This window comes from Castanea sativa, chromosome 6 (genome assembly GCF_040712315.1).
Source record: "Castanea sativa cultivar Marrone di Chiusa Pesio chromosome 6, ASM4071231v1".
Lineage (NCBI taxonomy): Eukaryota > Viridiplantae > Streptophyta > Magnoliopsida > Fagales > Fagaceae > Castanea > Castanea sativa.
The window spans coordinates 6,873,914-6,888,583 of NC_134018.1; the positions used below are offsets into that span (position 1 = coordinate 6,873,914).

Here is a 14,670-nt window from a genome sequence, read left to right on the forward strand (position 1 = left end):
TTGTAGGAATAAGAAGTCATTGCAAAATGGGTAACTAGTGGTAGTTTGTTCTAAATTTGACATTCTCACCGCCTCATTCCATAAAAGTTGTTTTGCTTAGTAGTTCTTTTTGCATAAATTGAAGGAGTCCTTTCACATTTTGTCCAAAGAACTAGTAAGTCTGAATGATCGACCTTAAAATTTGAAGTAAAATGCTTGTTAGGAAAAAATAAGTAACAAACTAGTGTTATGTATGGAAATGTGTTGTGGTGCGAATGTGTGAATATTTTTTCTTTAGACTCTGTTTAGCTAGAAAGATGGTAAAGTGAGAATTGGATATTGTTAAGAGGATAAAAAATATTTTAGTTTTTATCATACTTGTTTGGTAAGAGGTGGGTTCCAGTTAGCTCAACTGGTAAAGTCTCTGATGGTTGAATAAGAGATTTGAGGTTTAATCCCTACCTACACCAAAAACTGATTGGTGTCTTAGTTCGCCATAGGTTGAAACTCTCTCAAAAAAAAAAAAAAAAAAAAAACTTGTTTGGTAAGAGGAATAGAAAAGTAGAAGGGTGGAAATTAAATTCATGTTATGCCCTTATTGTAGTTAGAAGTAAAGGGATAATATGGATAATAATGTATTTTCGAAACCATAACACATTTTCCTTCTAATTTGGAATGATACGTTTTGGTGGACCCTAGTAATAAACTTAGCATTCAGTATTCCATAATTTTTGTTATTAAAAGCACTAGCCACAATAGCGCTATAAAAAAAAAAGTTTAGTCACAATTAAGGCTCTTTATAGTTGCTAAGAAAGTACTAATCAACTCGGTATATGTCCGATCACCGATGTAAGACATAGCATACACTCATACAATACCAATTGATATCTCAGTCTAGTGATTAAGAGTAATCATTATAGAGTAGACACCATAAATTTGAAATTCTATAGCATCTATATTTGAAATTCAACAAAAGAGACTTTTGCACAATTTGTTGAAGTGGTTGTTTGTGAATAGTGGGGCAGGGGGGGGGGGGGGGGAAGTAGTGCCTCCATGAAAAAGTGATTTGTCCATTATTCATTATCGATCACTTCACCAAATTGTGACAAAGGTTGTGCAAAAATTAAATTGTGTCCTTAGACTTATTGAACACTAAAAGGCAATGCCTACTCTTCTATTATTTTTCCAACAAATAATCCTTATCAAGCACAAAACATTAATATATTATTTTGCTAATATGTGTCTAGTAGATAACACCTCAGGGAGATTCCAAATAAGGTATTAATATTAATTTTCAAGTGAGATTTCAAATAAGGTATTAATATTAATTTTCAAGTTTAGATTTTCATTCAACTATTTGTAACTTATTATTTAATAAATGATCACTATTTACAAAATTGGGCCTAATATTTAAATTGAAGGGTAAAATACTACTTTAGTCCCTAAACTTTACCAAAAGTTTGTTTTTTGTAACTAAACTTTAAAAAGTTCATTTTCATCCCTAAACTTTGTTAAGAGTTTTTTCAATAGTTTAGAGACAAAAATAGGGATGAAAAAAGAAATTTTTTCAATAGTTTAGGGATGAAAAACAAACTTTTTGTAAGGTTTAAGGACATAAATAAAACATTTTCAATAGCTTAAGGATGAAATATGAACTTTTCAATAATTTTGAGACAAAAAATGAACTTCTTAAAGTTTAGGGATGAAAAACAAATTTTTGATAAAGTTTAGGAATTAAAATAGTATTTTACCCTAAATTGAATCAAATTTAAGTGCATAAATATCACGTTAAATTAAAAATAATAAGCAAAATCCCAAAATTCAAAATATATCAAACTACAGTTTTTAGAGTTCAAAACTTTTTCCTTATCTTTTTCTTGGTTTTCTCCAAACGCAAAAATCATAGGTAATTCAAAGAAATATACCACTTTGTAGGCTAGAAGGGCCACACATTAAATTGCTGGTTGAATTAATTCCTATTATTATTTATCCAATACTAATCAAAATAAGCTAGACACATAAATTATATATTACAACTTAGTTAATTTGCTGAATGAAACCATGTCCTAGTATTTTAAGACTTGTACTAAAATAATAAAAAATTTCTGATACGAACTTATCAAGAAATTGCTTTCTTAAGATGGCTTGAATCCATATGCCACGGAAAAAACTATAAATTTGAGATTCCAATTTTAGCTTTCTTGTGAATGCTTATTAAAATTGTTATGTTTTTAATGTTTACTGTTTGCTGATTCCATGGCATATTTCCATATATTTTGGATATTATTTGTACTGTAAATCTAGATAACGCAAGCTAGAGTTGAAGCTGCAAAAGTACTGAACAAGGTATTTGGGATGAGCATAGTCAAAACTCGGTCGATAGTTAGAAAGTAAGAAACTCTCATTATCTCCAGAGATTCAAGCTACCCAAAATACAAAGATCACCGTTCATGTTGTTATGGTGTGAGATACTAAAACCACATGGACTACTGCAAATCTTGAATTTCAAATCTTCATTATAAGTTGTAGAGAACTCTGGAATAGAAAATTAAAAACTAATATACCAATAAATCTAAAAAGCTTCATCATTGATTATTACTAGTGTAATAATCAATGATGAACAGATAATTTGGTAATATTTTATATAAGACAGTTTTGGATAGTGTTTGTAAGGTTGAATTTATTCAACCATGTGTTGGCTTTATTCTGTGCCAAATTTGCTTGTAATTCAGTATTTAGAAACTCTGTATTTAGCTGGGAATTATGTAAGAGTTGTGTGTGAGAGAGTGTGAAGAATTGATCAAGAGTGTGCATTAAAGAGGCTGAAGCTCGCGACTGGATAGCTCACGACTGACTTGCGATTGGCCACCAGCCAGAATCAGGCACACATGTGGAGCATGCAGGAAGTTGAAGGGTCAGGACAGCTGGATCACTACAGGACAAAAAGTACAGTCTGGCCATTTTGTTTTCTAACGACTAGAACTCGCGACTCATCCTAGTCACAAGTGACTCGCTAGAACACCCTGTTTTGTAAAAATGACTTTTCACATTCCTTCTCATACCCTACTATAAATACCCTTATACCCACGAAATGAAAAGAGCTTCTAGAGAGAATTTTGAGAGAAAAACTCTAGAGAAAAACAAGATTGACTCATCCACAATCTTAAACATTTGATTCTCCAAATCCCTCTACTCTCACCTTCTCCATTGTCATACCCTCGAGAGGATCTTTAGCCAAACCTTTACCTCACCACATTCATAGCTATGAGAAGGTTATTGGTGCTTGGGAAACAGTTCAAGAGAGAACCAATTCATTTGGTTGATGTAATGGGCTAATTGTGGGATCCGGTAGGCTAGAGAAGACAAAGTTAGGTGTAACCCTATTAGAGCAAGAAGCTTAGAGGGCTTAGGTGCATCAGGTAGTTTAGGCTTGGAGGGTCTATTGCTATTCATGTATCCCAACAGATTTTCTAGTAGATCATTTTACCGCTTGGAGGGCGGCAAAGAGGTTTTTCGCGGAGTACTTCGGTTTCCTCTTCAATAATACATGCCGATGTTATCTTGTATTTGCTTCTCTTTATCCCTTACTCTTTGCTTTTAATTACTGCTGAGTTGTGATTAAAATATGCCTTAAAGTAGTTTGCATATTTGGGTATAGCTTATATTTATCTTTCCCCACATATATTGTTTGAATATAAGCTTGTGAAGTAAAATTTGAATTTGGGGTCTAAACATTCACAAGTATTTTATACACTAAGTGAACTTTCAGTGTTGTGCATATATTATAAAGAAAAAGTATACTAAATTAGAGTAAAAAAACATATACATTTTGAGATATTAAAAATGAGTTTTGTAGTTTCTCTGCATATTTATAGCCTTTTCAAGGTAAGATTAATTCTTTTTTAAGATCATGAAACCAAAAATTAATGCAAAAGAGTAACCGGACCATAAAAATCAACTAATTTGTGTTATGTTTGCATATTGCATATTATGAAATGAAAGTCCAACTCTCTCACTGTCTTCCACTCATCGATAGTGCAACATTAGGACATGGTGTGGGCAAGTATGTATGCATTTGTCTTATAAATTATTTAAAATCATGGTAGAATATGGTTTTACATTACGTACCAAATATTCTCTCTACTTATATACCAAAAACAAAAACTATCCAACTAAATTTTCCAAAGCTAAATTATATTAAGCCCTTAATTTAAAAAGAAAAAAAAAATACCCGTAAGGGTTTCGACGTCTTGATGGTGGTGGGAGACCAATATGACGGAGGCATCAGATTTCCCTTTCTCTCTCTTTCAAATGTTATGTCAGTCTCAGTTCTTTTATTTTAGTAATATGTAGTGAAACAATGCGTTTTATTTAACAATCCACAATATTTTTGTGTCTCTCTATCTCTCTCTAGGTCCTTAATTATTATTTTTTTGCTTTTTAAAAATATGAAAATGGTGGGTATGCTAAAAGATATGAAGAAGAGAGAAATGAGTGGTGTAAGCTTAGGCAATTAATGAGAGACTAATGAGATAATAGTAAAATAAGTTAACGTAAATTTTTTGGTAACAGTAATAAAAATTTAAAGAAAGAGGTAAGAAAAGGCTAAATGAAAAATTAGAGTACCACTTGGTAAGACCTCATGCACTCCTGCATGAGGTTTCTGCTTTTATATATACTAGCCGATGTTCCCGTGCAATGCACGGGTACGATATAAATTTATATTAAAATATTTTATAATAAATTATCTTTATGACCATGCATAATACTCAGTATGTGATTTAATGCTTGAGGAATTAGTTTCAATTATATTACATGTTATTGAAAATAGAGTAAATATAATTTGTTAAGATTAATATACAAAAGAATATGAACCTAATAATCATATTTTAAATTGTTAAGTTTACTAAAACTAAAATGGCACCTGTGAAGGCTAATATAAAGAAAATGTTCTTTTAAGATAGAAAGATACTTCTATAGAAAAATATAAATATAAATATAAAAAGAAAGATACATGGCACAAATTTTGAGTTGCAACATAGGTTCTTGCTTCATCGATTAAGCCTATCAATGTTCTTATGCCTATCAAATATTGATATGCATATCGAAAAAAGTCATAGTTGATAGGACTTCAAAACTTTGAATCCCAATCATTCCGTGGAGTTTACAAAAACCATAAGTGTCAATGTAACTTTGACAAAACACCAAAAAGAAAGACACAAATAGGTAATTTAAGAATTTACTTTGATCACAACTTTGTAAAAAAGAACTTATTAATCAGTATCATGTTTTATGAGTACATCAAGGGTGACATCCAAAAACCCCATATTTGCTTATTTTTAATATCCCCTAGGGGAAAAATCACTGAGGTTATAGCAAATTTTGAGAAAATCAGTAATTTTTCAAAATAAATCACTCAATGCAACATGTATTAGAAGTGTAAATGAACCAAAGTGTTGACAGTAAATTAGTAATCATCCTCCTACCTATTTTCACAATAAAGTTATTAGAATTATTACATGCTTAGGGTTCAACATACGGATTGAATCTAATGATTGGAAATTGATATCGACATAAAAACTTCTACAAATGTAATAGTGATCATAAGGGTCCACACTGGAAGTGCATTTGCCCATAGAGGATAAAAGAGAACAAGTCAATGAAAAGATAACAATAATAATATTTTTAAAAAGAAAGAGTCAAAACAAATGAAATACAAAGTGGAAAACATAGAATCATATATCAAAACCACCATGGAGTATATGGAGCAACTGAAACTCTTCTTCTTTGGAAGCATTTTAGAGAGAGATAGTATGTTGGGGTATTGGTCTTCTTCTTTTTTTTTTCTTAAACTAATCAAAGATAGCTTGCATTAAATACTATTCATATTCATTACATCCGTGTTTAGCCAATCAATAAGCAAGTCAAGCCAATAAATACGTATGCTGATTTGCCTCTCACTTAGAACTGCTTTACCTTCCATGGTTTGAGCAGGTTCATTCTTAATATTGCTTCCTCCGCCACAGCTCCCAGCATGAATTATTTTCTTCCTCAAATCACAGCTTGTCAAAAAAAAACTTGCTAAATCTCCCTCTAAGATGATATCTCTTTCACCTATTCCAATTGCAAAATTAATAGCTTGGCCAACTGCTGCTAGTTCTGCCTCCTCTAGATCCATAATTGCTCTCCCTTTGCCACTCAATGCGGCAATGAACTACCAATTATCATCTCATATAAAAACTCCTACTCCAAATGTGCTTTATTCTTTAAACATTGCTCCATCAAAGCTTATCTTGAAGGACATCCCTTGAAGCAAAACATATGGCCTCTTTGGCCATCACACTGGACAATTTATACTGTTATTTGAGAAGCCATTAATTTCTTTAATTGCACAACATCCATGCTATCACAAAAAGTTCCTCCACCACCTCTTCTTCTTTCCCTTCTAAAATTTTCCTACAAGTTTAATGACAAAAAAGTTTGATGAAGAGAATATATTGATTGGAAAAATATGTAGAGAAAAGATATCAAATCAACCAATCCATTGTATTTAACCCTTACAATTCTGTATTAATTTTGCATTGAATCTATTTTAAACATGTAAAGTGATAAAGGCATACCAAAGATTTGAGTTGTTTGGCTAATTTAATGTGTGAAAATTCCTTTCACTAATTAGCCAAATCCCTTTTACCCATTTTGTCAAAAGACTTTGATATAAGTTGAATTGAATCACCATAATCTTTGTTCCAACCAAAAAATAATTTTCAAGGAAATCAACCTTAAAAACAATGTCACAAAATGGGAAGAACATGGCTCATATAAAATATGAAATTTCATGTATCACATCAAAAAGAAATTTTCAATTAACATATGGCATGCAACAATGTGTCAATAACATATAATCAAAATACCAAAAGAATGAATATAGAACACTGCAGATATTCAACTTATTTTGAATTAGAAGATAAAATCAAAGCCTCCACCTGTGCTCTACCACAATAACCGTTATCAAGTAATATGCATTACTATTTTGTTGAGCTTAGGTACATGGGCTTGAGACCCAAGTGGGGGCTTAAACCAATGGGCTTGGTGAAGCTTCAAGATTTTCATTAATCTAAAAAAAAACAAAGAGAGAGAGAGAGAGAGAGAGAGAGAGATAAGGGAATAAATAAAAATCAGATCTGGGAAGGAGAAAGATAGTAAGAGACGGAGAGGGAATGAATCTAAGATGAGAAAAAAAAATGAGTCAAAAGATTACAAATCACATGTCTAAGAGAATTCCATTAAACACGTTACCTGCAACCATTTTTTCTTTTTATAAAGCTGATCTTCCAAATGAAATATGCAAATGAAGGGATAAAACAATTGCATAAATATAGTGACACGTTCGAATTTGAAAGAAGAATGATTGACCTTCAATTTAAAGCAAGTCAGGCCTGGCCTTTGAAGATTGCTTCTTTTGTATCTATGATAGTCTCTTTTACCCGTCAAGTTCTTGTTTTCTTTCTTCCTGAGTAGTGATTATTTGCCCTTTTTTTTCATAGTCTCATTTGAGGGGGTTTAACTTTGATGAAGAGAAGAGGGGCGCACGCGTGCGAGAGAGAGAGAGAGAGAGAGAGAGAGAGAGAGAGAGAGGTAGAAATGGTAAAGAAAATTGGAACGTAAGAAGCAAGAACAACCATTTTATGAAGAATACCAAGAAGAAGGAGAAACGACAACTAAGTTGCACACATGGCAATACCTCATGCTCTTGAACTTCAAGGTACGCAACATTGCAACCCCAACAATAATAACTGCCAATGTGTTTACCACATTTCCTTGTGTTTCAATGAAATGTTTCAACTTCTTGTGGCTTAGTGACCAAAGTCAAAGCCAAAACTATGGTTTGATACCATCAATTTTATACTAAAGTAGTCCAACCAAAGCAACAGTCATGTAACAATTCTATAAGTGTCAAGTTTTATATTAAGAAAAATAAATGAATAACAATTGTAAATTAGATAGGAATAACCACTCTGACTAATTACCTTAACAGAAATGATAGCATGACCAAGAAGTGGAAGCAGTTTGGGATGACTGAACAGTGAGGAAACACAAATCTCCTCCCTCACCAACTCCAACTATTCAGTACTTTGAATCAGAACTTTTTTCATAGTGTAAGTGCCATCATCTGGACAATAAACCAAATTCAAATCAAAATCAAGATTTCATCCCCTTCCTCATCAACCAACTAGGAAAAAAAATAAAAAATAAACAAAAACAGAAGAACATATGTATATATAGTAAAAGAATGGTGAGGGCCAACTAAGATTATTATTTATTAGTGCAACACCCTGCATAGTTCTTCATATATATAGGGCAAAAAAATGATGCAGCGGTGCCTTATAAAATTCTCTTTTTATGTATAATAATCATATTCTTTATAAATCTAAACTGTTCAAAAAATTTTATAAACATAAGGATGATCAATTTTTAAATTTTGCTTGAATCAACCAAGATAAAGTAAAGTAATCCATTTCTTTATTTAGAATGAATAGTGTTGCACATATGAGCAAAATAGTAACTTTTAATTTCAAGTAAACATGGGGATTCAATTTGTGTGATAGATATAGATACATACACACATATACACCCTAAGAGCATTCACATCAGTTGGTTGGATAATATCAAGTTATCATCAAAGAATAGCTGTCTGCTCAGCCTATTAAAAAAAAATGATATAACAAATTCAATATGAGATTATTAAGCTCATTTTCATTCAAACATCAAGGCCTATAAATTTCGAAAAATGTAATTACATACGCAGATCATCAAATCCCATAAGCAAAAATATAAGGAAAAAAAAAAGAAAGGAGAAGATAAAAGAACAACAACAAAACCCCAGAAAATTAGAAAAAAAAAAAAAAAGATTTCAAGGCTGCCATATTGTAAGATCTAACATCATAGAAAGATGCCCTAGTTCCAATAAGGCCATCATTTGAGAATTAAGATTTGCCCAAATTATTAAATCTCACCATGGAACCATAACAGTACCAACCAAGAAGACCAAAATCCATAACAAAACTGAATCTAACACAAATACCTAAACCTATACAAATCCATCAAAATGTCCAAAACTAAGTCATCTTTTAACCCAAATCTAAAAAGGGTAAAAAAAATAAAAAATAAAAACCTTTCCTGGTGGAAGTTTCAATGATCTAACGGTGTGTTCGCCTATGGTTCTGGCTGTCTAAGGATGGCATTAGCATGAAAACTAATGGCCAAGGCAGCCCTTCTGCTTTATTTTACATCGGTCAAGAATTACCACTTCAAATAGTTATCTTCTTCTCTAATTTATTTCTCTCTTTTCAATTTCAATTTTAAATGAAGATACATTCTTAACAATACTCACAATGGTTCAAGATTAATTTGCGTAGTTCCAATGGCTTTAAAAAAGGGACCATTCAAAAACAATAAATGCAAAAACTTTAAAATTTAAAATAAAACTTTAGTCTAGTTTTGATTACTCAAAGGTTTGCGCTTTGAGTAACAAAGCAAATGTTCATTTTATGTGAACTCAAAATCAAAGCAACCCAAATATTCAAAATCGATTCTAAATACCCAAAACATTGAGCCAAGCCAAATACCCTAAAAACAAAACTTCTTCTAACCAAAATCCCTTAATCAAAACCAAACCTTATCCAAAATACTAATCTAAATCATAATTAACTCCCAATTGATTCTCCAAATAAAAACCAAAAACCCTTAATTTTTTAGTTTAAAACAGAATTTTACCGATAGCGATTTTGGTAGTCTGATAGTGGGTGGAGGATTACGGTGATGACATAACTTGTGGTGGTGCCCCTCTCTCAATCCATGGCACATTAACTTAACAGTCTAATGATTATTCAACCTCTTCAAAAAAAAAACTCCAATCGGTCGATTTCTCAGCACTCTATGTCTAACTGACTCTCTCTCTACCATTCTTGGACTTCTGGCCTCTAAACCTTGATTATCCAAAGCCAATTATAAATACCCAAAAACTAAACCAAAATCAAACACAAAATTAATTGTATCCAAATAGTCCCAAAAGTTTTTAGTATACTGAGAAACTAAATCAAATCAAAACCTAATGTAACCCAAATACCTAAACACAAATCAATCCAACCAAATTTCTTAAAACTAATTCATATTTCATACCCAGATCTAAGAAAGAATGGGGAAAAAAAAAAAAAAAAACCTTACCAATGGTTGTTCTCTCTCTATGTCCGTATCTCAAATCTTCCATGCACCTTTAGGTTATCGGTGCCGGTTCCGGTGGTCTAAGTTTGGCAAGAGACGGACGGTGGTGGGAAAATGATGGTGATAGCCTGCCAGCCATACGAACTCTTTCTCCTTCTCATCTCCGTATCGCAAGCTTTTTTTCTTTTTTCTTTTTTTTTCCTTCTTTGTCTCTATATCACAAGACTTTTTTTTTTTTTTTGAGAATGTCTATATCACAAGCCTAATTGTATTTTAACCGGTTATTCTTTTGTTTTATATACTGACGCACTATCAAACAAGTAATTCTTAGGTGCTCCCGGAGCACGAAGAATGGTGCTCGCTCTTCTCACATTCATGGTGGGGTCCGCTCATTAAATTCATGGTGGGGTCCACCATGAATGTGAGAGGAGGGAGCACTATTTCACTATACTCCGGGACTACCTAAGAATTTTTCCTATCAAACGAGGTCAAAATTGTGAAAGAGTATGAACTGTTGCTTTTTAACTTATACGTGTTTGATTTGTAGACCATTAAACTGTTTTGACACTGTGACGGGAAGCCTTTCCAAACAGTGCACCGTACGATTTTTTAAACATTAAATTGTATACGTGTCTGAATTTTAGGTGGGCACTATTCCTATTTGTCAGCACCTCCTTAAATGTAGAAACCAACTTTCTCTCAGCTTCTGCTATTATATATATATATATATATATATATATATATATATATATATATATATATTGATTGATTGGTCATGTTATGATTACAAAGACTTGACTCACTAAAGAATCAAGGTTCCAAAAACGGAGAAAATGGGGCATGAATTGCACATGTCAAGGGAAGCATGATGCTCTACTCCATAAATGTCACGACCCAAACCCGATATCCAGATTTGTGACCATGACCGGCATGCTAATACCAAGTTTAAACCTGATATTAACAAGAACCAACTTAACTTTTACAAAAGCTTCCCTCTTTCTTTTCATTTTTGTTTCTTTACTTAAGTGATATAACCTTTCACTTGACATTCAGAGTATCTATACTGTACTCCAAGAATAACATAATCCACCAGTTACTTAAATTCTAAATTCCACATAATACATCTCTTAATGTTTTAAGGTACACAACTTTCATTAGGTCCTAAAGTACACAATGCTACAAAGCTAAACATCAAATTACTAATTTGGGATCTATACTTTTAAAACTAAATCCAGCTCTTCCAAAACTCAACTAAGGCTCCCTCTACTCCAAAATAAAACCTGTTGACTGAAAGAGTGGAAGGAGTGAGCTACACAGCTCAGTAAGGGTAAAATACATAAGAATTTAATAAGAATGCATGTAAATCAAATCATTTCATTTTATGATTATTCAGATAGGAGAACATCATTTCATGCACAGTAATATATATTATTCATAATAATAACTTATACGTTTTTCATAGGAAAATAATTGTTCTCCTTTTTCTTATCAAAATAATATTACCAAAACCTTTCAGACTGAATTTCTTTGATTTCTTACAAAGTCACCAAATATAATATTAATTGTTTAAAATCCTATATATATATATAGATATATATATAGTCTTATTACAAAATAATCATTTTGACTTAAATCAGATACTTGGTAACTTTATCTTAAATTAGAAACATCTTAAAAAATAAGAAAACTTTTCTTTATAGTTTATAAACTTCTTCTCATAAATGTTACAACTTTCATAGTCATAAAACTTAACGTTTCTTAAAAAACAGATTTCTGATGACTTTTTAACATAAACCTGAACTTTCATCAGAAGCTTTATCTTTAAAACACAACAGAACTTCAGATCTTTTATCTTTAAAGAACAGTTTTTCTTTTCATCATAAACTTCCTTTCATGAGAGCTTTTAACTTTTCATAATGCATTTAAACAATTCATTCTCTCATGATTATTAAAATAATATAGTTGTTCATAACATATTGGTTAGTCTATATATGATAAGTCTGTACTTATTTGGGAGGCTTCCAACACCACTGTGCTAGGCATCCAGCATTCCCCACAATGTCAGGTATTCTCGGGATCACATCATAATACATATCTTTCAACCATGGGGGTAGGTTGGCATCCTCCACAAGTTGGCCGTAACCAACAAGGGCGGGTACAGTAGAGCCAGTCCCACTTTTAATGGCCAATCAGATAGCATATTCCATGGAAAGCCAGTAATTAAACCCCTACTGGTAGAGTTCAGATCATCAAAGGACATAACCCGAAAACATTTCATACTTATACATCATACTAAAATTCATAGTTTGCATGACATTTCATAATAAAAGCATTTCCATTGTTTTCTTTAAACATCATGTTCGTGGAATTAGTAATAGCAATAATATGCTTAAATCATATACATAAGGTTTTGAGAACTCACAAACATATATTTGTCTAAAACATGATTATATACCATATTTCTAATAAAAAACCTTTTAATGCATAATATACTTTAAAATAACCTCATGACTTACCAAATGCTCATATAACTTATTCCTTACCTGAAAGCAGAGGAACCAAGAACCTAAAGTCGAAGGAGTTCAGACTTGGGTACTGGTAACACCTAAACCAAGATCAAAACTTATTACTATCAACTATTCCTTATCATAAACTTACGCATTCATCTCAAAACTTATATCTTAAAATCAAGAAAATCCTAATCTCACCTCAACGAGGTTCCCACAAACATACAATGCACAGATCAACAAATGATGTACCAAACTAAAAAAAAAACCATCATTTTAATGTTCATATTCATATCATGTCAAACAACTTTAAAATCAATTCAGAATGTGTTTGAGATCAGAAGCAATGGTGCATGCATAAACTTACACAAGGCAACATACAACATGTTGAACAAAACAGCTTCATTGAAACAACAGTCGAATGGTTTAAAACCCCTCCTTTGAGTACTAAACCTTGAGCCAAGTATATATAAAAAAATGTATCTATGATCTAGACATTCTAAATGACGAGCACAATAAATTATAGTTCAAATCATTCACCCTAACTTTAGAATTAAATCCTTAAAGTTAGGCATGTCCCTTACTGTTCTCTATTTTATTCCAGCACCATATGCCTCATTTGTAAAATACAAATGGGCTATCTAAACACATTCAATCCTCATGAAATTGTACAGAGAAACTCCTCTATATGTCTACTAAAGATCATATCAATTTCGGAGTCAAATCATAAAACCATAATTTACTAAAAATCATACAATTCAACATGCTCAAATCTGTCCTGACAGAATTTTATGCAACTTAGAAATTAAACCATTATTTTTATATTGATCCAAATTCTGTTAGACCACTTCCATAACAACCATATGTGTCTTAGAATTCATAAGAACTACTCCTAGCATCCTAATTCATTGTATATGATTTATTGCATAATTTACCATGTGTAAACACAGAATCTGTCTCAGTGACAGCTTTGAAACGTTTTCTTGTAAAATTATAAAATGATTGCAAATAGTCTTATTATCACATGGGGATTTTTTTTAACTCATTAGACATGTTAGAAAACACTTATATATAGTCATTTAACCATTTATAGCAAAATTACATACAACAAAAATCCCAGCAGTAACATCAAAAGTACTCATCCCAACTTTTTCTTACTTCCTTAATCATATACAATCATTAATTAGTAAAAACTCTAATTTATCTTCAACAAACCATCAACACAATTTCAAAGCTTCTTAAAACACTATATATATATATATAGACTCACAAATTCATGATTTCTTAATTTTACAAACCACAAATGCCATTACTAAAAATTCCATGAAGAAATTATGGATTCTAAGGTGAGAGTAGCTAGACCCTTACCAATTTTCTGGTTCTTGAGGGGAAATAGTAGAATCATTTTTGCATGAAATGGTTTCCCTTTCCTAGTGGCTGGACCCGAAAGTATGAGAGGTAGAGAGCTTGAGAGAGTTTATGAGTCTTCTAGTTTCTTTGAGAGAGTATGAAGAAGAAATGAGATGGAACTTATCCTTCTTTTTGAGGTGTTGACCGTGGGTTTGAGAGAGAAGACTCAAGCGAGCTTCTAGCTCTTTCCTTAAAGAGAAAAGAGAGTAAAGTGAGGTGAAATTTCTGATTTGTGTGGATCCGTGGGAAATAGAAATGGCTTCTTGGAAATTCTAGTGTCTTGAGAAAAGTCAAAGAAACTAGGTGGAGCTTGTTCATTGCATGGAAGGCCAAGTCTTGGTCTTTGGGGTTTGTCAACATGCATGATACTTTAGCTTTATGTGTGTTGAATTTCTATTGGTTGCATGTGTGGGTGGAATTTCCACCATAACAACTCATGCATCACACATAATTAAAACACCAACTATGTATGTAATAACTTAAACCACTTAAAATAGTTTTGTACATACTTAGTATATATACCTAATACAATTAGCTATTCAATTATTTATAA

General features: G+C 31.9%; 1 long non-coding RNA gene across 2 annotated transcripts; it reads right to left on the reverse strand.

Annotated features, from left to right (window-relative positions):
• Positions 1-5,639: 5,639 nt before the first annotated feature.
• On the reverse strand, positions 5,640-14,360 carry LOC142641782 (uncharacterized). Of its 2 annotated transcripts, XR_012845469.1 has the most exons (5): positions 14,076-14,360; positions 12,744-12,805; positions 10,204-11,487; positions 8,007-8,149; positions 5,640-6,435 (listed from the first exon to the last, which is right to left on the reverse strand). It is a non-coding gene; the product is annotated as an uncharacterized LOC142641782 (long non-coding RNA). The 2 variants fall into 2 exon arrangements; XR_012845470.1 differs by lacking the exon at positions 10,204-11,487 and having other exon boundaries at positions 14,076-14,350.
• Between the last annotated feature and the right edge of the window lie 310 nt (positions 14,361-14,670).